At 43.4% G+C, this 22,511-nt stretch overlaps 1 long non-coding RNA gene across 1 annotated transcript; it reads left to right on the forward strand.

Annotated features, from left to right (window-relative positions):
- Positions 1–1,339: 1,339 nt before the first annotated feature.
- Gm29987 lies at positions 1,340–16,076 on the forward strand. The gene is made up of 3 exons (XR_380040.2): positions 1,340–2,487; positions 15,131–15,171; positions 15,760–16,076. It is a non-coding gene; the product is annotated as a predicted gene, 29987 (long non-coding RNA).
- Positions 16,077–22,511: the final 6,435 nt, after the last annotated feature.

Here is a 22,511-nt window from a genome sequence, read left to right on the forward strand (position 1 = left end):
TGCCATACCAGCTACCCTACCTGTGTCTGTCCATAACATTCAAAGAAAATACTGACCAGTGTGACTGACAGTATATTAATTGTCATTCTGTCATTTTGAGGAAAATCAACTTAAAAGAAGAATTGGCTTAAAGTTTGGGGGGTGAGAATTGGCCTGATGGTGGCTTTGAACCTGTGCCTGGCAGCAGGAATGCATAGTGAGAAAAACTTGTTCATGGTGGCCATAAACTAGAAGGAGAGAGAGAGAGAGAGAGAGAGAGAGAGAGAGAGAGAGAGAGAGAGAGAGAGAGAGAGAGAAGGAGAAGAGGGGGAGATAGAGGGGGAGAGGGGGAGAGGGGGAGAGGGAGAGAGAGAGAGAAAGAGATATTGAGAGCAGGTATTTAACACCTCTTTCATGAGCTAACTTTCTTTCATTAGTCCTCACCTCCTAAAGATGCTACCACTCCCAGGAGTGCCACAGTCTAGAGAACATGCCTTTAACAAACCATACAGCTACTCCTGGAGAGAAGTTTCTAGAAGAGGTTCCACCCTTCACCTAGAAGAAGAGAAATAGAAAAGGTGTCCTAGGAGAAGCAGTGTCAATTTCTCGATGAAGGATCTCCTTGTGGGCCCTTCCCCTTGAAGTGACTACAAAACACCAGTGAATGCTTACAAACATCTTTGGCCTTCAATAACCACTTAAATGTCAGCAGAAAATAGACCAACTTTCCTGTGGGCAACATATTAAACCCCCCAACTTCAGTTTTTCAAAATTAAAAATCAGAATTACTTTTGCAGTTCTCTCTCTCTCTCTCTCTCTCTCTCTCTCTCTCTCTCTCTCTCTCTGTGTGTGTGTGTGTGTGTGTGTATGTGTGTGTGTGTATGTGTGTGTGTGTGTGTGTGTGTGCGCGCATATGTGTGTGCATGTGTGTGTAAGCAACCTCAGATGCCCTTCCCTAGGAAGCTGTCCATCTTTTTTGAGAGCTCTCATTGACTTAGAGATCATCTAGTAGACATGAGATTTGCCTTTCTCCATCTGAGTGCTGGGGTTACAAGTGAACAACCATACTTGGCATTTTCATGTATGTTATGGATTGAAGATAAGTCCTCATGCTCTCTCAGCAAGCACTAACTAACGCCCCAACTTCATCCCATTAGTGACTATCCAAAAAAAATCCTAGGGAATAATATTGATATTAATCAGTTTATTTTAGTTTAAATATTCAATACTTTACACAGCTTCATGAGTTTGAAAACATGGTCCTGAAGTGGAGTTGTAAAACCTTTTGGAGGTAGAGCATACCCAGAGTTAACAGGGCTCTTGAGGTGAGCCTTGTGGCATAGCCAAGTTCTGGTGCTGGCCCAAACTAATTCAATGAGATCTGAGGAGTCCCAGCTTCACATTTCTGTCACTGTGAACTCTCCCTTAGCTTTAGCCCCAGAAAAGACTGTGCTCTCTTAAACCATGAACCAAAACAAAACCTCCTCCCTCAAGTTGTGTCTGTCAGGAATCTTCTGAGTAACACGGCTCTACTTTTTGTCTATTAGGCAATGAAACATCATGGAGATAAAGAAAGTTGTCTTTTAATCCTCTTTCATAGAGGTAACTACTGGCCCCAAGTGTCTGTTTATTTTATCTATGCATGTCTTTTTTATTTTTCTATTTATGCAAGGTCCACATGTACAGAACAAAAACTTCCTACCATTGTGTCAGGTTTTAGTGATCTTATCAACAGCTTGCTTTTTCAGGGGGGATATTCAAGTGTCAGTAATTATGACCTCTTCATTTACTCTACAGGACATGTCCCCTCACTCCTGCATGGATGTCCCAGACCTGCAATGACTTGGAGCACTTCTCTAATGACCTCCTAGCTCTTACTTGTTCACAGAAGTGAGACTCAGCTTTGGGCAGTTCTTCTCAAATTGCCTGATCTTGAGGCCCCAGAAACATTGTTGAAAATACAGACCTCTGGGCTCACCTTGCATCAGATATCTCTGAAAGCATATCTGAGAGTCTACACAGTCTACACAGGGAAACTTTGGATACCCCAGAACATGTTGTTATTAATGATTAGGTCATACATGTTTTACTCTTGGCAAGTCATGTGTAAGCTCTGTCACTGCCTCTCCCTCAACTCCACAGACATGTAAAGATATAAAAGTCATCTCAACTCAAGAGTTACACCAGAAAAGCCTAGAGTAGACTCAGCCTTGGGCCAGGTGTTCTGGCCCTGTGGTTGGCATCTCTGCATTGGTGTTCTTTGTGTCTATAACATCACTATCAGTGCAAGTGTTCTGTGAGGTGGCAATAGGCACATCTGTCACTTTCCTGGTTTTTTTTTTGTTTGTTTTTTAGCAATCTGAGTCCCCAGCTCCACCATGTAGACTGCATATTGCATCAGTTCATTCCACTGCAAGCATTTCATCTTTGTACCACAGCATTCTCTATTGTCACGGGATTTACTGATGTGAGTCTGTTGGAGAAGCAGCATGTCATGTAGTTATCTAGGTAAGATGTGTGCTCATTGTGCAGTAACTGTTGATGGAATAAGGGGTTACACAGACAGGGCTAGCCTGTGGGGGAGTGAATTGATATTAATTGAGGTGGGAAAACCTAACTGTTAAGGGGCCATCATTCTCTGAGTTTGGTCCTGGACTGTGAAGTAATAGGAAAAGTGAGCTGAGTACTGGCATGTCTCTGTTCTATGGCTATGATGAGACACCATGACCAAGGCAACTCTTATGAAAGAGAGCATTTGATTGGAGGCTTGCTTACTGTCCCAAAGGCTTAATCCATTATCATCATTACAGGGACCATGGAGGCACACATGATGCTAGAGCAATATGTGAGAGCTACTTCCTGGTCCACAAGCCAAGATAAAGATTGAGTTTGTCATGGGCTCTTGAAACCTCAAAGTTCACCTCAGTGACATGTTTCCTTCAACAAGAACACATCTAATCCTTCTAATCCTTTCAAATAGTGCAACTCCCTTATGATTAAGCATTCAAATAGATGAGCCTATGGGGGCCATTCTTATTCAAACCACCACACATACATTCTTTGCTCTCAGCTCCTCATGGTGTTGCTACTGTGATAGACTGTAAGCTACAACTGTGAACTACAATAAACTCTCTCTTAAGTTGTTTGTGTTGGGCTATTCTGTCACAGTGACAGAAATGAAACAAAAATGGAACTATAATGGTTGACAACATTTTCAGCTCTCTCAGATGTCACTGTAGTGACAAATGTGATAGGCATTCCTCCTGGAACTCATCAGCACACCATAACTGAATTCTGAGCAACTTACATAAGATGTTCATTAAGGCTCACTCTAGTCATGATTTTCTAGTGAGGGAGATATGGATGATGGACATACTCCCAAATACTAAGAAAATATTATCAAACAACAAGGAATGGGCACTGTAACATTAATATTTGTAATGGATGGCATGAGGTGAGGGACTGCTGGGACATGAGGAAATCTCAGGCATCACAGTCAAGCTTCCACCCAACTCAGACCAGTAATGCAGGGCTGTTTTGAATTTAGAAGGGCAATTCGAGAGCAGTGGGATGGCTGTTTACCTTAGAGAAATCGAATCTTTTTCCTGGAATGAACTTGATAGATGCCACACTGACATGTGGTCCTTGCACACCATTGGCTTTGCTTGGAATCTGCAAAAGCAAAGAGATGGCTTGAGGGCCACTGTCTAGAGACTGGTGGAGAAATAATGCTGAGAAGCACATGATACTAAGCAAGGAAGGTGACCAGTAGACTCAGCAACATCAGCAGCAGATGTGCAGATAAGGGAGTATAGCTCAGAATATGTACCTGGAATGTTGCAATTTCTTTACTCATACTTACCTCTTGAATACATACACAAGTTGCTGTCTTGCACAGAATCTTCTGTGCACAGAATGATGTCTGAACAGGGTCTTTTTGCCTAGATGTTGTAAGCACATGATGCTGTGTACACGTGCCACAGGCACAGGATGTTTTGTATACACAATGGTGCACATATGGGGCTCATAAGTACATTATGCTATGATCCCCCTGGCACTGTGTGACCTGACCTTCCCCTCTGCCTTATTTACTGTTTCCATTATTGTGATAAGGCACTATGATAAATACAACTTATAAAAGAATTTAATTTGAATGCTCATGGTTCCAGAGAGTTAGAGTCCATGATCATCACAGTGAGGAGCATGGCAATAGACAGGTAGGCATGGTTCTGGAGCAGTAACTAAGAACTTATATTTGATCCATAAGCAGGAGGCAGGGAGAGGGAGAGGGAGAGGGAGAGGGAGAGGGAGAGGGAGAGGGAGAGGGAGAGGGAGAGGGAGAGGGAGAGGGAGAGAGAGAGAGAGAGAGAGAGAGAGCCTAACTCAGAATAGCTTGGGTTTTTGAAACCTTAATGCCCACTTCAATGACAAACCTCCTTAACAAGACCATACTTCCTAATACAAACACTTCAACTAACTGGGGATCAAACATTCAACTACATGAGCCTTTGGGGACTACTGTCATTCAAACCACCACACTCTCCTTTCTCACATCTGCTTATAAGCAAAGAGACTCCAAATGGATGAAGTTGTTCCCAGGTGACACCATGCCTCCTTAGTGTGCACTTCACTGAGGCCTGGGCAGGTCATATGGACTCCTCTCAGCATCTCTCACTTCCATGGCGTGATGGCCTGCTCAACCTATGCTTAGGATCAGGTCTAGATATGGATATATGGGAACAGAAAGTTTATTCATAAAGCTAAGGAGTATCCACACTGACTGTCCCTGGTCACCCACTGGAGGAGACTAGAGAGTAGATGGGAAACCCCTTATTTCTTTCTGTCTCTAAGCAGCTGTCTGTCTTCCTCCGTCTGTTGTCTTTGTCTGGGCAGGAGCAGCCCAGAAGGGCAATGGATTTATTGGCAGGGGTCCTAAGACCACCACAGTATGCTCTCTCCATCAGAAACTGAGTAGCATCTTTTTATTGTCAGACTTGGAGACCAGTTTTGTAAATCCCAGGTTAACAAAGGAATGGTTGTCTATTATCTGTAAAAAGTACACCTTCAGCATTTAATAAGTGACTTTAGGATGACATTTAACTGTTTAAAAAATATTTTGACCTCTGCCACCTGCTGTTCATATTGACTCCATGTAGATGAAGTCCTGTGAGGCATAAAATTATCATTTAAAAAATGTTTCTGCTGTGACTTTATGGATGGGCAGTTAAACTTCCAGTAGTGTCTAAAGAGGGTTTTAGGCCTTCCAGAATTTTATTAAATTTAAATAATGTTTTTATCTTTTTTTAATTCATATTTTCAATATATTTTGGTCATATTCTTCCTCACCCTCACAGTGCCTCCCAGTTCTTTCCCACCTCTCCACTTCCCCAGCTTGATGTTATTCACCTCTGGAAGAAGGAGGAAGAAGGGAAAGGAGAGGAGGGAGGGAGGGAGGGAGGAGAAGGAGGAGCGGGAGGGGAGGGGAAGGGAGAGATGGGGGAGAGACAGACAGACAGAGAGAGAGAGAGAGAGAGAGAGAGAGAGAGAGAGAGGTGGAGTGCAAATTGTGTTGTGCCTGCTCCTGAGCATGGGGCTGCCTTGGAGTGTGGTTGTGTGAAGAGTGATACCCAGTGTCACTTCACTTCTCCCAGAAACATCAGTTGTGAATAGCTTCTTCATGAGGAGTGGGACTTCATGTCTATTTCTCCCCTATATATATCATATCCTAGTTTCTGCAAGTTGACCAGTTGATGGCCTCTGTGTTAATCACCATCCAATGCAAGAATAAGCTTCTCTGATGAGGGTTGAGCAATATGCTCATCTAAAGTTCTGATTAGAATCCTTCCAGAAATTTCTGAGAACCCCAGAGCTGGCATGTGAAAGTCTCCCATATTCAATCCTAGGATTTTTTTTTTACTAGATATTGATTGTATCTGGGATCTCTGAAGAAATAACTAATAGGACATACATAATTGCACATACATGTGCAAACATACATTCACATATATGTAGATATACACAGGCACATTTTACATGAATATGGACTTGTATCTGTGTAAACACACATATGTGTGTCTGTGTGTATGTATATTGACATATACACACGATTTATTATTTTACAAACCTGGCTTATCTGATGGTGAGAGTGGACAAGTTCAAAATTTGGAAACTGGAGCAGATACTCATATTTCAGCTTTAGGAAAAATAATTCTTTTCTCTGTGAAGTTTCAGTTTTCATCCTTACAGCCTTCAACTGACTGAGCAAAGCCAGCCCCCATATCAAAGTTAATCTCTTTGCTTTGACCGCTTCCATGCTCAGTGTAGTGCCTGGTTGTGGTTGGTCGTTAGTAACTCTGATGAACGGAACCCTAGAAATCCTCCTCATTACATCACAAACGCTGATCACCAAATGAACCATAACTTATCCAGTGGGTCATTTCCAGACTTTCCCAGCCATCTGGGGTAGTCTAGGCTCAACCTGTAACGTCTTCTGTTTTGCTATTGTGATTGCCAGTGAACAAACTTCTCTGTGATCCATTTTCTTCATTTAATACGAGGATAATTGTAGCTACCAGAGTAAATACATGTGATTGTTAACACACAACAAGTTCTAGATGCTGTCTCTATTTTTCCCCTCACATCTTTGGTTCTTTTGTATGGAGCCCCCCACCTTTGTCACTTGTGGGAAGTCTGTCCTGCTGCAGATTCTTGTCCCCCAAACATCCCCTAAATTCTGAGGATGATCAATGTGAATGTTCACGTTGTAGAATAACATGCAAATGACTGCTGGGATTGTCTTTGCTGGGGGTGGGGGGCGGATTCTAGTTATGACAGCCAGCCCAGAATAACTTAGTGAGCAAGTTTGGGGCTACCATAAGATCCCCATTCTGACAGTTAAAACAAAGGAAACTTGTGTCTCACAGTTCCGAAAGCCAGAGGCTGAGGTCAAGGTGCTCAATGGATCAGCTCCTTCCAAAGAGGCACGGTGCTCCCTCAAGTCTGGGTAGCATGTCACTCACTGCTCCTTGGTTTACACACCGTGCCCTTCCATGTCTGTGTTGTCACCCATTTCCTTCTTAGGAGAACACCAGTCATGTCAGTTTGGGGCTACTACTGAACATCTGCAAAGCCAGTGTTTCCATAGAATGAGTAACTGCCTGACTTCCAGTCAGACTGTGGTGGTTTTAATGAGATGGTCCCTTTTGTCTCTGGCATTTGCATACTAGTTGGTGGAATTATTTGGAGAGGTTAGGATGTAAGGCCTTCTTGGAGGAAGTATCACAGATGGTGGGATTAGAGAGTAAAGAGCCAGTTTGTTCTCTCTACTTCTTGCTTGTGGCTCAAAGTGTGAGTCCCAGATTCCTGATCCAACCACAATGCCTTTGCTCTGCCATCATGGATTCTAGTCCTCTAGAACTGTAAGCCCAAATGAATTCTTTCTTCAATAAGTTGCCTTTATTGTGATATGCAACAAATAGTAAAGTAATTAAGACACTATGCTTCTGTGCAGTAGAGCCTCAGGTAGTGACACAGGGATTGTGTGCTGTTGGGTTAACACTCACTGACTATATTACAACTTTTTTGTTTGTTTGGTTTTTTAGATAGGGTTTCTCAGCCTTTGTTGTCCTGGAACTCACTCTGTACATCAGGCTGGCCTCAAACTCACAGAGCCACCTGCCTCTGCCTCCCAAGTGCTGGGATCAAAGTTGTGTGCCACTACAGCCCTGCAAAGGCAAGACATCTTTTTGTGTGAGAGAGTGTAGTTTGCAATAAACATTCACTTAGTCAATTTAGTCAGTAGTACTTGTGTTAAAGGGTGGGGGGGGGGTGCCTAATGAAACTAAGAAATAGACGTTACTGATGATGTTCAAACAATGGGATTGCTATACAGTGAACCTTAGAGCACAGAGGTGTCAAGAAATTGAGCTGATAATTACCATGACTTAGATGCAAACTGTGCATCACAGATTCAGATATTTAACACTAGGGCCACAGTTGGTGAGGCTGTTCTGGAAGCTTGTGAAGCCTTCAGGAGGTATGGTCCAGCTGGAGGAAGTGGGTTTCTGGGAAGTATGCCATACAGCTTACAGACCAACCCCAGTTCTGGATTGAGTTCTCTGCTTCATGACTCAGAGATGTAAACAAATTGTCTTATACTCCAGGTATCATTGAGCTGCATGCCCCAATGCTTTTCTTGCTCTGACAGACTGTATCCCTCAAATGAGGAGTCAGAATACATCATTTCTTCCTTAAGTTGAGTCTTGTCAGGTATTTGGTTACAGTGACTGGAGAAGTAACATAATGCCAAAGTATGTTTCAAAAGAGCATAATTACAGCCTCTGCACTACAAGACATTGTTTACTGTGTTTAGCGTTGTTTCCACATTGAGATGAGTTTGGGTTCTGCAAGGCCTTCAGGATCATCACTTGCCTATGAAGTTGCTGCTCTAAACCTATACAGTGCTGCATACCTCCCTCCCCCCACATCATCATGTGTGTCACCTATTCCATATAGATATCTGTTTGTGTAATATTGCCCTGAAGTACTCAGGGAGCTGGTTGTTCCTGTCTCAAGTAGGTACTGTGACTAAGATGCAGAGATGAGGGAGATGCAAGGCATAGATGAGCTTCCATTCTAGAATTTATTCCATAAGCTCAGTGGAAGATCGGGGTTAGAGAACGGTAAGACCTTTTATGTCTATGCACCTCTGAGTGAGACTGTATGAGACTCGTGACTCATAAACATCTGTTGTGGTGAGAAAACACAAAATCATCCCTATTAGGAGTTGTCTTGTCTCTCCTTGGAGCTGACATTAAATGGTGGATAATTAATAGTTCCGAGGTCTCCTCTGCTTGAAAATCATTTGCCAAGAAGTAACTGCCTGACTGAAGTCACTCTTGTCATTAGCTAAGGAGCAAGCCAGACTGCATGGTTCACTGAAGACAAGTGCTGAGTGATGCTGGCAATGTCTCCCAGACAACTGTTCTATGTCCATGGTGCCTTTACAGACAGCTGCCGGTCCTGTCATCTTCTTCCTGCATGTGTGACAAAACAGTTTACCTTTCTATAAAGCCATTCACAGGGAACTCTGCAGTGCTAATGGGTTCTGAAAGACTTGGGTTCAGCCGGGCACAGTTCTATTTCATTGCTGGTAGAATAGAGATGGAGAGCATAGGAGGTGACCTATGGATCAGTCCAGAGCCTTTGTTGCATGCCTCTGTCAGCTAAGGTTGGACTAGAGGCCAGGCCAGCGCTGACTACTCCTCATGCTTAACTTTTTAATCTTGGTGACATTCCTGTGAAGTTATGAAGTACTAGTTACCACTCTGATCCTATACAACTATGGGATCCCTAAGGTCATTAAGAAAGTTCCTCTATGTCCAAATGAAAATGGGAGAGCTTTCATTGGACCAATTGGACTGACCCTACATAGCGAATATTCCTAACAGCTCTGAAAAGGGTTCTCTAAAGAAACAGATCTGAAAAGTGTGTGTGTGTGTGTGTGTGTGTGTGTGTGTGTGTGTGTGTGTGTTAGAATGGTTTAAAGGATGTGGCTCAACTATTCAACAATAGCTGTCTTCCAATAGAAATATCAAGATACCAATGGTTATTGGGTCCATGAGGTTGGATGTCTCAGCTGGTCTTCATTACATGCTAGAATCCTAAAGACATAGGCTTTAATCAGTGAAGGGATTAACTTGCTAGGAGAATGAGGGCAAGCAACAAAGAGTATGGGCTTTCCATGTCTTTTATAAAGGCTGCCACCAGAAAGTATAGCCCAGATTTAAGATGTATCTTGCCACTTCAAATAATGTAGGTTTAGGGTGCCTTCCCATTTGCAAATAATTCTGTTGGACCATGAAAGATAGCTTGGTCCCTGGTTGTGCTAAGGCTTGAAGTCCCAGAAACCCTGAAGGAATGGGAGGTGCTTCGCCTGTTCCCGGGGAACCTGGCCCCTGTCACTAGCCGCAGCCTCCCTCATAGATTTGTGGCCATTAGTCACGGAAGAGCAATGCTCCAATCTCCTCTACCTGCAAAGAACATGACCTGTACTCCAGTAGGCTCAAGACAGATCTCCTTTTTAATGAGGTACCTAAAGGCCTAGAGGGATCAGCCAATAAGCTTTCCTTCCCAGACATTCCTCAAAAGGTATTTAATCTCAAGCCCACCCTGAGAAGTGGGGCATGGTTTTACACATCCACTTTCTGCCATGATAATAAATGCCTTAAAACCATGGGCTATCTCTTTTCATTAGAATCTGCCATGGGGAGCCATGGAGAAGGCCTTTGTCTTTAGACCCGGTAAGGCCTCTCTGTGCTCCCAGCCACAGCTGCTACCAAGCCCAAGCCCAAGCCAAGGACTATCCCCAAGGGACCAGCCAGAACTTTCCCCCTTACCTCACCCCAACCCCAGCCATAGGTCAGATCCAGCCTGCGGGGGATGGGGGAGGCACTACATTCTCAGCTCTTCCATGACATCCATCTCCTGGATGTCCAAGAGCATGAGAACCAGATAGTTCGAGCATTGTTGCAGGCCAGGGAACTCCAAACCAGATCCAGCTGCCCCATGCCTCAGAGTGCACTTTCCCAACCCTGGAATGTTGTCCTGGGGCTTCCCTACAGCCCAACAGAGTGCAGTCCCTTCCTGCATCCCGGCTCCTGAGCAGCCATGCCCTGTTGCAGAGCAGACACAGGACCTATAACCCTACATGATAAAATCAAGAAAAATTCCTCATAGGTGTGCCCAGCAGCATGGGTTTTAATTAGTTCCAGATGAAGTCAAATTATCAATTAAGCATAGCCGTTGTATACCTTGGGTATAGAGTGTAATGGAAGATACAAAATACCAAAAGGAATTATGGCTTGGCATGACAAGATAAAAACTGAGTGATCAGGGCCCTATGATAGTGAGAAAGATGCTGACTGGTGTCCAGAAGAATCAGGATGCTCATGAAATATTTACAGACTAGGATTTTTATGGAGCCGTCCCTATGGTACCCTGGGGTGTTAATAATGTATAGACTTTACTAGGCCCTAGGGTGCTCACATATTTGGTCAGGCATTATTTCTGGGTCTCCTCCAAACAGCAGAGGAAGTGAATGGGACAAAAAGCTTGAGTGATCTAGGATTAAGAGAGAAGTCCTCTTTTCTGACTACATTAAGCTAGGGCCCAACTTCAACCTGTTCTTGGGCTACCACTAAAATATCTGTTCTTTCTGGGGCCTAGTTGCTGACTTACCCTGCAGATCATGGGATTTGACTGCATTCATCATTGCATGGACCAGTTCCTTATGCTAAGTCTAAGTCTTTGTATGTGTGCACACAGACATATTAATGATTCTGTTCCTCTGGAGAACTCATGACTTAGCCATGTCTTGACACACTGGGTTCTAATTCCTCCACACTGCCTATCATGGAATCTTCTTGCTGCCTGTTCAATCATATCTATTCCATGCCTTGCTGTGCTATAAGCTCCAGATATGCAGTACCAAGTCTTCCTGTTTATTCCTGTTCCCTCAACACATAGTTACACAGAGTAAGCAGGGAAGAAAGCTATGGAAAGACTGACCAACACAAGAAACAGCATGTTGCAACCTGGAGGCTGCATGGAGTCAGCCAAATAGAGGTGTGAGAGGTGATGGTATTGCAGGCTGGAGAATGAGTGGGTAAGTTTTGCAGGGCTGGATCCTGTAGGGAATGTGGTTCTCCCAGCTCTTGTGATATAGTCCCAGATGATACAGTCTATGAGAGCAGTGGGAGCAGAGACAAGTGGAGGGTTTGGAAGCCTTGTGAGCATGAAGGGCAAATGACCACACTGAAACCAGCTGCCAGGAGGCAGATCAACTTGACTTTGGGTGATTCAAGGTTTATAAAGTTTAGGGGAACTGAGGGTAGGAACATCCAGAATGGGGAAAAGGTCACTGGTTGAGGGCTTAGATGTCAAGTACATGTGTGTGAGCTTAGAATCTCCAGATAAGGTCAAAGAAGGAAAAGCCGCACTAATGAAGGAAGTCTCCCATTATACACCAAGCCCAGGAGCTATCTGGTCAATGATGAACTTCAACTGCATTTAGCAATAAAGACCACAGAAGAGAGGGATCCTAATGATGGGTTGGTCAGGAATGACTTCATCTTTATGCTAAGTGACCAGGATCATGTTCTGAAGGAAGAAGGACCACAGAATAATTCTGAGCCATTGTGAAAGGTGACCTGGACTAAAATGTTTCACTCTGGACCTAGTTTTTGTACTCATTTGTTTTTCTTCTCACAGGGAAATCAAGCAACAATGTATATATATATGGGCTCTGCGAACTCCATAGAGAAAGCTGTATTCTGTGTGAGGGGTGGCATGTTGGTACTTTGAAGGTTGATATGGGTGGGGCCTAAATGTGTCTGTGGTGATAAGTCAGGCATCACTATTGTTGCAGAGATAGCTCTATGTCCTTCTGCTATGAAGATGGTAGTTATCAGAATGTGAAAAATGAATGTCCACAGCCTCAGAGTTCAGAAGCCTTCCCAGAGTACCTGAGTCCTGTCTTGGCAACATCAATATAAGTCCAGGAAAAGTTCCTGGAAGGGACTAACAGATGCACAGGAAGAGAGTCTGAGTGCCTCATGAGCCCCAAATGTAAGCAACTTGATTCAGTCAGCCACTGTCTTTTATTGCTAGCTACATGCTTATCCTCATCCATAACACCCAGAACATCTGTGGCAAGATCTTTTGCTTGGTCAATATATTACTCTATAGAGGAAAAGTGTAGCGATCTGCAGTATCTGTTTAATCTGAGAATAGATTAAGTTTCTCTCTAGGGAGCATTCCGATAAATGAATAATGTTGATCAAATGCATTAAACATTATGAAGCAAATATTATGGGTTACATAACTACTATTACGAAGTCTACAAAAGCCCAATTTGCTCTAAGAAATACTTAGATTTTTTTTTTAAGATCAGTAGGGGAAGTGTCAGGGTTGCTTTCCTGGCAGGGTGGAAGACAAGGAATTCATGGGTCTAGAAAACCAGCAAGCATCTGTAACAACTGCAGAGTAGAGGGCACTACACCTCCACAACACTCTTAGGATCAGAAAGCACCGCTATCAATATTGCTTCTAGAAATATGTTACCCTAGCTAATTAAGAGACCAAAGCTACCACCTAATCTATTGGCTACAAACCCACCTGCAAGTTCTAACTGTGCCCTTCCCAGTCTTTAGCAGGCTGAATAGACCCTGAGTGTTTGCCATGTTGGACCTTAAAGACCTAGGTGGAGTCACCTGACTTGGTTGCATGTGCCACTTCCTACAGGAACTTAGAAGAATAGACTGTCCACTGAGCTTGCTTTGCAACATAATCCAGCTGAAAGGATGGGGTCTGTAGGCTTGCCCTATATAAACGCAGTGCTGAACATTAAACTTGGGGCCTTGAACAGAACCTTGTCTTGGCTTCATTCTTCTCTCGCCCCACACCCCCTGTCTTTTTCATCCCCAGCCCCCCTTTCAGGTAAACCCAGTTTGTCCATGGTCAATGGACAGCTATATCTAACTTCCTCCTTACTAACTCAGCTCCCAGTGACCATCTGAGATGATGTCAATTCGGATGGCTATTCTCAATCACACAGGAAGTCCTAGTTGCAAGTCTCTGATATTCATTTTGGAAAACAGTAAGGGACTTGGAAGAAGAATTGAATAGGTTAAAATAGTCCCTATGAGGGCAAATCCTCGAATTCCCTGACCTGGAGCTGCCCAGGGCTTCAAACATGAGAGCATGGTGAAGCAAAAGGCTCTTCCCACCACTCTAATTAGCACAGCCTGACTCGTGTACGCTGGGTTGACGGGAAAGAGTACCCTGGGCTCTGGGGGTCCTTCTCTCATTTTTTTTCTCTTAACATACTGTGCTGCCCTATGCTTTCCTCTTTTTTATCATTGACAGCATCGAGTCAGTTGTACTGAGGAAACAGCCAGGCAAAAGAAAGTTAATTCTGAGAGCAAGAAAGAGGCCGAGAGAAGGGGGCTGTGACTCGGGATTCAGGAGCAGAATAGTGTTAGGGCTCAAGCCGTCCTGGCCAGCCTTCTACCTACTTGTGGTGTCAGCCAGTGCTGGTTGCTTTATTTCAATAAAAATGTTTGTGTACAATAATGCGCTTCCCACAGCTCACTCAATAATCAGTGAATTAAGGACACTTTCTCCCCAAGTCAAGGAGTTGAAAGTCTAGCAGATACGTTTGTGGTTTAATAATTTCAGTGTTTTCCACCCTTGGCTTTATTGTCTTCCTCATGTTCTGCATTAAAAATCCCCAAAGGCACAGTGGAGAAAGTGGGCAGGGCTGCAGGCTGAAGCCAAGGCCACTGAGAAAGCAGCTCCAGGCCCATCAGGACAATGGAAGCATGTTTTTCTTTATGTGACTCTCAGTGCCCTGCTTTCCCATTGGCCTACCCTCATTGATTGACTGGTTAATTGAATCTTTCATTAATCAAAAACTCCCCCATAGGATCACACCTTTTGTTTTAGCGAAAGGCTATTAAGCAACTGTTGTGTGTAGTTTTTGCTATCCTGCTTTAAGCTCCAGGTGGACACCGCTACCAGCCCTGCCCTAGGTTTCCTTGGATCCTCAGATGAAAGACACACACACACACATTAGTTTATTTTCAACTTGTCTTCTTGGTTCAATTACTAGACTTGTCTAATCTCCTGTGGATGCCATGCCCTTACCAATACTCTTAGCTCAGCACCCTAAATCTGCCCTCAACTTTAGTTGTTATCCCAAGCCCAGTCAGGAAAGTGGTCAATGGCCACTCCACTCTAGATCTCACATGACTGATGGTCTTTTCTCCCTCCAAAGCATAAAGAAATCTCTCTTCCTCTCCCTGCATCTCCTTACCTCTTCCCGTGGGGACCTCTTTTCTTCCACACAGCCATTGGCCCCTAGCATCTTTACTGAGAGATCAAGAACCAATTGGGAAACAGGATCTTAGCATCAGAACCAACCTGCTTGAAGCAACCACAGGCAGGAGTAAAAACACAGTAGAGAGGAGGGCTCAGAACAGGCTGGGTGAAGTGTGTCTATAGAGCAGTCTCTAAGGTGCCTTGTACACTGGAGTCATGTGACACCAAAGCTGGCTCTCTTTCACCTTTTCATTGTGTTCCCTTCTTCTAGTGCCTGCCCATTATTCTGCATGAACATGAATGGCAGCATCTGTGAGTATTATTCCTAGTTTCGATTTTTCTTTTCTGGAGTACAGGAGAATGGCTCAGTTAGAAGACCTGAGTCTAATCCCCAGAATCCATAAGCAAATTCAGGGTACAACAGCATATACTTATAACCCCAGTATTGAGGAGACAGAAACAGGAGATCTTGGGGAGTCACCAGCCAGCCAACTTAAACTGACTGATGAGGTCCAGGCCAATGAGAGACCCTGTCTCAAAGCAGGTGGACATGACACATGAGTGTCATCTGGGATAGACAGACAGACAGACAGACAGACACACACACACACACACACACACCTGTTCCAAATGACAAACTAATTCAATTATAAAATTAGAGGTTATTTTAATGGCGACCTTGCCACCATGGTGTCCAATCCCTGGTTGCTCCCTGGTTGCTCTCTTCAAGCCCATTCTAAGTCCCTGGTTGTGCAGGCAGATTCCTTTAGCTGTCAGTGTGAATGCTAGCAACTGAGCTGTGCTCACGGTCTTGGCAACAGTCATTTGGCTAAAAGAAGCTTTCTTTTAATGGTGGCAGGAGGCCAGAACTGACTCTTTGAAATCATTCACATTTTTCAGAGTTTCAATCTACTGCCATCTGAGACACCTGCCAATGCAGAGGAATGGGAAACAATGTCTGGGGAAATGGATGGGACAGAAGACCCCACTCAGCAACCCTGGGACCTTGCTGCTCCATGCAAAGAGAACACTGTTCTTTCACCTTTGAATATGACAAATTGATACATAGGGTATGTGATTTGCTAAGGACATGGAGAAACTAGCATGAAATCCAAGGCAGGGAAAACCACCACAAACAGGCTGAATGCAGCCCACTCCATGTTTTTATAGGGTCCTCAAGCTAAGAATAGCATTTTCCTTTTTTAAAATGGCTGGGAGGGGAAAATGGAAGAGAAGAATGATACTTCGTGACATGTAAAAAGTATATGAAATTATACTTTCAGTGTCCATAAATAAAATTCTCTTGAGATACGAATCACATGCATTCACTCGCCTGCCATCTATAGCAGCTTTTCTCCATAAAGTCACAGGAGATGCCAGAAGCCTACTGGATCCTGTCATCTCAGTGCTGCACACAATAATTCATTGTGAGGCAGCTTCAGTTCCAGCCCTGAACAGGTACTAAGATGTTTTATTTTTTGTTGCCAGCTACTCCAAAGACTTCAGACTATAGACATGAGAAGGTAAAAGTTTGGGGTTCAGTCCCCTGGCTCAGTGAGTGCTAAGGATCTTGCTGACAAGATTACAGATGGCAGAATCATTCCATCTCTCTGATTCTATTACTCTGAGGTTTTAGTCCATGTGTACTCCAGAGAGGGAGTCTGGCCATTGAGAAGGGAAGAGGGAAGTAACCCAACCATGTCGCTGGTACCATCAGGCAGTGGGTTTCAGGTACCTTATTTTCTAGAATTCCAGTCAGTTTTTAGAAATTCACTTTTGTTCACAGAAATTTTTCTCTTGCCTGTCAGTGTCTAAGTGATTGCTTTGAGTTTGACCTCTGGATCTACAACACTTGCACTGTTTCCTGGCTGTTTGTGCTTGTTTGTTTCCTTTTCCAGCTTGGCAGAATCTAGGGTCACTTAGGAAGAGAAAACCTCAATTGAAGAGCTGCAGATCTTGAATTGTACAGATTGTTCTTTGGGCGTGTCTGTGGGTTGGATTTCTTCATTGTTGATTGACATGGGAAAGTTCAGCTTACTGTGAGCAGTGCCACCTCTTGTCACCTGCTCCTGGTTTGTATAAGGAAGCTGACTGAGCACAGCCAGACAGAGAAGACTAGTAAGCAACAGAAACCATGGTTGAGTTCTCCCTTCGATTCCCCTAAACTTACAATGAACTGTAACCTGTAAGATAAAATAACCCCCTTTCTCCCCAAGATGCTTTTGGTCATAGTGTCTAACATAGAAAACTAGGACACTGGTCATTCCCAGAAAGTCCCTCCTATTGTCTTCTCACCTTGTCACCTCTTCCTCTAAGGGCTGAGCACCCTGGCATCCTGTGGCTTTTGTGTCCGAGCCTGTCTTTCTGATCTAGTCTGATCTTGCCAATGAGTCTTTGCTGCAGTGACAGTTGATTGATGTGGGAGTCACTGAGGATCCCCAGGTTCCTTCTGTATCTCTGATCCTGTAGTGGTTGCTTCTGGACTCTTGAGACTTCTTTTACATTCATCTCTTTTTCCTGACTTCATGTTCCAATGTACACAATAGTAACAGCTTAAACCCACAGAGCATTATTGGGCAACAAAGACCATTATGGACATTTTACATGTAACATCAAATAGAATTTTTTCTTAGTCTATTTAGGTGAATTTTATTATTTATTGCATTTTACAGGCCAAAAAACCATAAGGCTTAGGGAAGTTAAGTAGCCTTCCAAGATCACCTAGGAGGAAAATGGCAAACCCATCACTGTCTGGTGCTTCAAGGAATCTCTCTAGGAACACTATAACCAGACCTTTGAACCTTTTTCTTATCCTCTGCAGAGGTTACCTCAGTGACACAATTGTGTCGCTAATGGTTCATGGTTGAGTGTCATCACTCAATTAAACATTTTTTCGTCCTGGCATATAGCTTCTCCTTGCTGTCCTGAGCACTGATCTAGGGTCTAGAGTCTGCCCTGCAGTTCTCAAGTAGCCACACTGCGGTCTGTGGTTAGACATGAATTTGAGGGCATATCGGTACCCCTCTCCTACAAATACCATTCTTTCTATTAGTGTGTCTTCATCCATTTCTATTGCCATAACAGATTACCCAAGACTTAGTGGCTTATAAAGAAAAGAGGATTATATGGCTTATGGTTCCATATGCACTAAAGTCTATCATGCTGATGACATCTACTTGGTTTCTGATAAGAGATTTGTGCTGCTTCAGCTCATGGTGGAAAGGAGAAAGTTAAGTGGAGGAAAACCAGACTCTAGCTTCCCCAGTGGCCAGCAATTGTCAATAGCTCCTCAGTCAAGAGTGGAGCTTGTGAACACTCCCCATCTCCACTTGCCTTGTGCTACAGTTCCAACTGAGGTCATCTTGTGCGGGTCTTGCGCAGGCAATCACAGCTGTTGTGAAGTCCTTAGTGTAGCTGTCCTGCCCTGTCCAGAAGACACTTTATCTTCAGTCCTCCCAGACCTCTGGCTCTTACACTATTTCTGTCTCCTCTTCTATAATGGCCCCTGAGTCTTGGGGAGAAGATGTAATATAGAAGACCCATTTGTGGCCAGGCCCTTTGCTGATACTCATACTTTGAACTTTGACCAGTTGTGAGATTCTACATTCTGTAGAAAGAATCGTCTCTGATGCAGTCTGAAGGCTGTGCTAATTGGTGGGTAGAGGGTAAAGATTTAGACGGCAGTTTGATATTATGTCTGACTACTGAAATAATAATAATAATAGGTTCATCCCTGGAGCATGTGAGCTGCCCATTAATGGAGTACTGATCAGATCTATAGTACCAGGCATACACGTCATGCATTTTCTCTAGTGGAGTAGACCTTAAAACCAATCAGGCATTATTTGGTCACCTCCATAACATTTGTGCCCTTGTTGATTCCATGTACATATCTCATAGCAACCATTCTCAACATTTGCACCATCTCTTTAGCTCCAATAGTTTGTTTTATTGTATGTATTTGTTCATATTATTCAATATCTATTATTGAATGGGCAGCCAGAGAAATGGAGTCTTCTGTGGGTATTGTGCTTTTCATGAGTTGAGTCTTAAAAAAGAAAAGTCTTTAAAAAAGAGTGGAATCGGGGGCTGGTGAGATGGCTCAGCGGGTAAGAGCACCCGACTGCTCTTCCGAAGGTCAGGAGTTCAAATCCCAGCAACCACATGGTGGCTCACAACCATCCGTAACGAGATCTGACTCCCTCTTCTGGAGTGTCTGAAGACAGCTACAGTGTACTTACATATAATAAATAAATAAATCTTTAAAAAAAAAAAAATAAAATAAAAAAAATAAAAAAAATAAAAAAAAAAAGAGTGGAATCTTGGGAAGTTATAGATAGTGGTTATAACAGAGGTGGGGGAGTAAAGTTGAGAATAAAGGTCAGAAATACTTGCAGAAAGCTACCTAGTTAGCATATGAGAAAAATCAGTTGACAGAGCCAAAGACTGGAAACTCCTGGATGAGACACACTAGAACTGGTTGGAGCCCCTGGTGCAATTACACAGGCACTTCATCATCTAAAGGTGACCTGTCAACTCATTATGATACTAAAATGTATCCCTTGGGTGGAGATTTAAGATGCTAGTGAGCTATACGATGCATGAAGTTGAATGTAAAATGAATGGCAGAAGGAGCAGGAGCCAGGAAGTCAGTCTATGACAGTGTAGATGCCCCTCTGTGTTGGAGACCATACTGTGAGAAAGCAAGCCTTTCACAGTCTCCCACCCTGACAAGCCAAATGGCCTTGTGCTAAGGAGCGGGTCGTCACTCCCTTCTCCCTGTTCCCTTCCTAGCACCTGAGGCTGTAAAAGCTGAATTATGGTCCCCTCTTCCTTATCTCTTCCTGACTCCCATGTTATCCAAGGACATGAGTTACATGCTGAGCCCGGCCTGACACCCAAGGCTGTTAAGGAGGATCCAAATTCCAGAGATAAGATGCAGAGTGCCCGCTGCCTGGAGCCTGACTTCGGCCTTCATGTCCCCAGATGTCCACTTCTTTGTTCTTTGTTAATTCTCCCTCAACCCCTCCCTATTCCCCTCAATGTATGCTTTAAAACCTGGCGTTTCAGCCTAAGAAACGGAAACCTTGATAGGAACTCTCTACTTGTTCTCCGCTCCTTCTTGTTCTCCCTCCCATTTTCTCCCAGGTTTGCAGTCCCCCTCGCACCCACGAATAACTGAGTCCTGCTGGACAGGACACCTCCCCCAAAACCCATGCTATGTAAAGGACTCCCAAAGTCTATACTCTGTGACAAAACCTCCTGTGTTTAGTTCATCATTGCTGTTTGAGCTACTAAACCTTTCCCCTGCCCTAGCCTGCTTTCCCACTCCTTGTATTGTCTATTGCAGTAGGAATTATATATTCTCTCTACCCATATAACAGACACACAATCCTGGTGTTTTATTTATAGTCTGTAAGCCTAGATTGTGCAGGTTTTGCAACTATTCTAACTTACAGCCCAGCCATATGTCCCTTGTCACTTGCTGTTTCTCCTGACCATGTGCTCATGGTCCAGCTCCTCTCATGGTGGCTTCCTCTTCCTAGCTGAACCCCTCACTAGATTTTTAAGTCCCGCCTTTCTCTCGCTACTCTCCAATCACAGGCTTTAGCCGCTTATTAACCAATTAACTTGGGGAACAAGGTTTACACAACATCGCTTGGTGTGCATGAGGATCTCCTCAACAGGGAAAACCAGGTCTAGTGGTACAGAACTTAGCATATGAATACAAGCAGCACCAGACCAACCCCCAACATTTACCCCTTTAGAAAACTGCTAATGCCTCTGTATGTGTGTCTCTCTAGCTCCTCTGAGACACAAGAGCCTATAAACCCTCAAGGAGTACTCACTGAACCTCAGTATCTGCCAGTGTCAATGCTAGTCATCATTGCTGAACAAATGTCAGATACATCAGGCTCAGTGTTTTATATATGCGGACTTCAATTCTCACAGCTCTACAAGATAGATGATACCTTGACCTTGCTTGAAGGTCATATGAGCAGATGCCCAGAGATGTAAAGCAATTTGCTTAATGTAACACAGCTATCCAAGTGGACCTAAGTGGCTCTTGCCTAACCCAGAATGCATTCTATTTCTAGTGAGTTACATTCACAGCCTTCAGAAACTTCCTTCTTTTTATGTCTTTCTGGCCTGCAATGATCTGAGTCCAAGAAATGGACGTGAAAAGGACACAGCATTGGCCCAGGGAACACAACAGATGGACCACATTTCTGTCCCTTTTCATAAATAAGAGTCCATTTTCACAGCCTTGCCCTAAGGAGCTTTCTGGAGACTTCACTGATATGGTTGTTTCCTTGGTTGCCCACATTTTCATATCTTCTGCAGATGCACTCTGTTCCGAAACTGTTATTCATTTGGCTGGAAACCAAATTTTCAAGAGCATTTGCAGGTGGTCCTGTCTAAAGTTACCTCAATTGGTGGTCCTACTGTTTTTAGTTCCAATTTCCCTAGGGATAATTTCCTCTCTCACCAAATGCTGCTGAAACTTTCAAGTTCTCTGCTACTTAGCTCTGTGGAGTAGACTTAGTAAATCCATCCTACACTGAAGACACAACCTTGGTGTCATAGTTGGCTTCAACTGTCAACTTGACACAAATGTATGTGTCATCTGAGAAGGAACCTCAGCTGAACTGCCCAGATCAGATAGTTCCACATCAGTATCTGTGAAGGAATCTTTTCAAATTACTAATTGATGTAGGAGGATCTACTGTGGGCAGTGCCATTCCTAGGCAGGCGGCCTGGGGTGTATTAAGAAAGCCAGAAGAGGCAGGCTTTTAGATGGTGTGTTCCTCAATGGGCTCTTCTTCAGGTTCTGCCTTCAGATTCCTGCTTTGAACTGCCTCCCTGACTTCCCTCAATGATAAACTATAACATGTAAGCTGAAATAAACCCTTTCCTTTCCACATCGCTTTTAGTCTCAATGTCTGTCACAACAGAAACCAAACTGGAACACTTGGCCAGTGCTGTTTTATTTGAAGGGTCTCCCAATATTGAACAATATTATTTTTTCTCATTGTCACATGAGATAAAGAAGTCTTACAGATAACAGTTATGTTAGGTCTAGAATGAAATTCAGTACTGAAGTCTGATTCTAGTTTTGAGAAATATTTATTCATTTTTCTTATCCACTTATATTTGTTCCTTAGCAATTATATACATTTATGAATACAAATTCATATGATAACTTGGTACTTGCCTACAATATGCAGTAACCAAATGGAGGAAAATAGCATTTCCAATTTCATAAACAAGCGCCATTTCTGAGTTGGAGGTCTTTGATGTCTTCTTTTTTTTCTGAAATTGAAAATTTTCAATTATTTTGAAATATTGCATGGTAATAGTTTTCTTAATGAGAACTTTCTAGTGATGGACAGAAGTAGAAATGAAAAATGCATCTCAATTTTAGATTGGTAAGAAAAATGGCTAACTTATTCTTAATTCAAACTGAAATATTTCACTTGGTGAGGTGCAGGAGGCTTATGTAAAGAATGAATGACATTATAAATTGCAGGATTCCTGGGTTGTGGATCATAGCTTGAGAAAGGGGGGTCACTGGTGGGAACTTGAGGGTCAAGTTAAAGATCATGGGACCCCTGTGGACACCACAGACAGTACCTCTGACAGGAAGGGTT

Source organism: Mus musculus, chromosome 10 (genome assembly GCF_000001635.26).
Source record: "Mus musculus strain C57BL/6J chromosome 10, GRCm38.p6 C57BL/6J".
NCBI classification, from domain to species: Eukaryota; Metazoa; Chordata; class Mammalia; order Rodentia; family Muridae; genus Mus; species Mus musculus.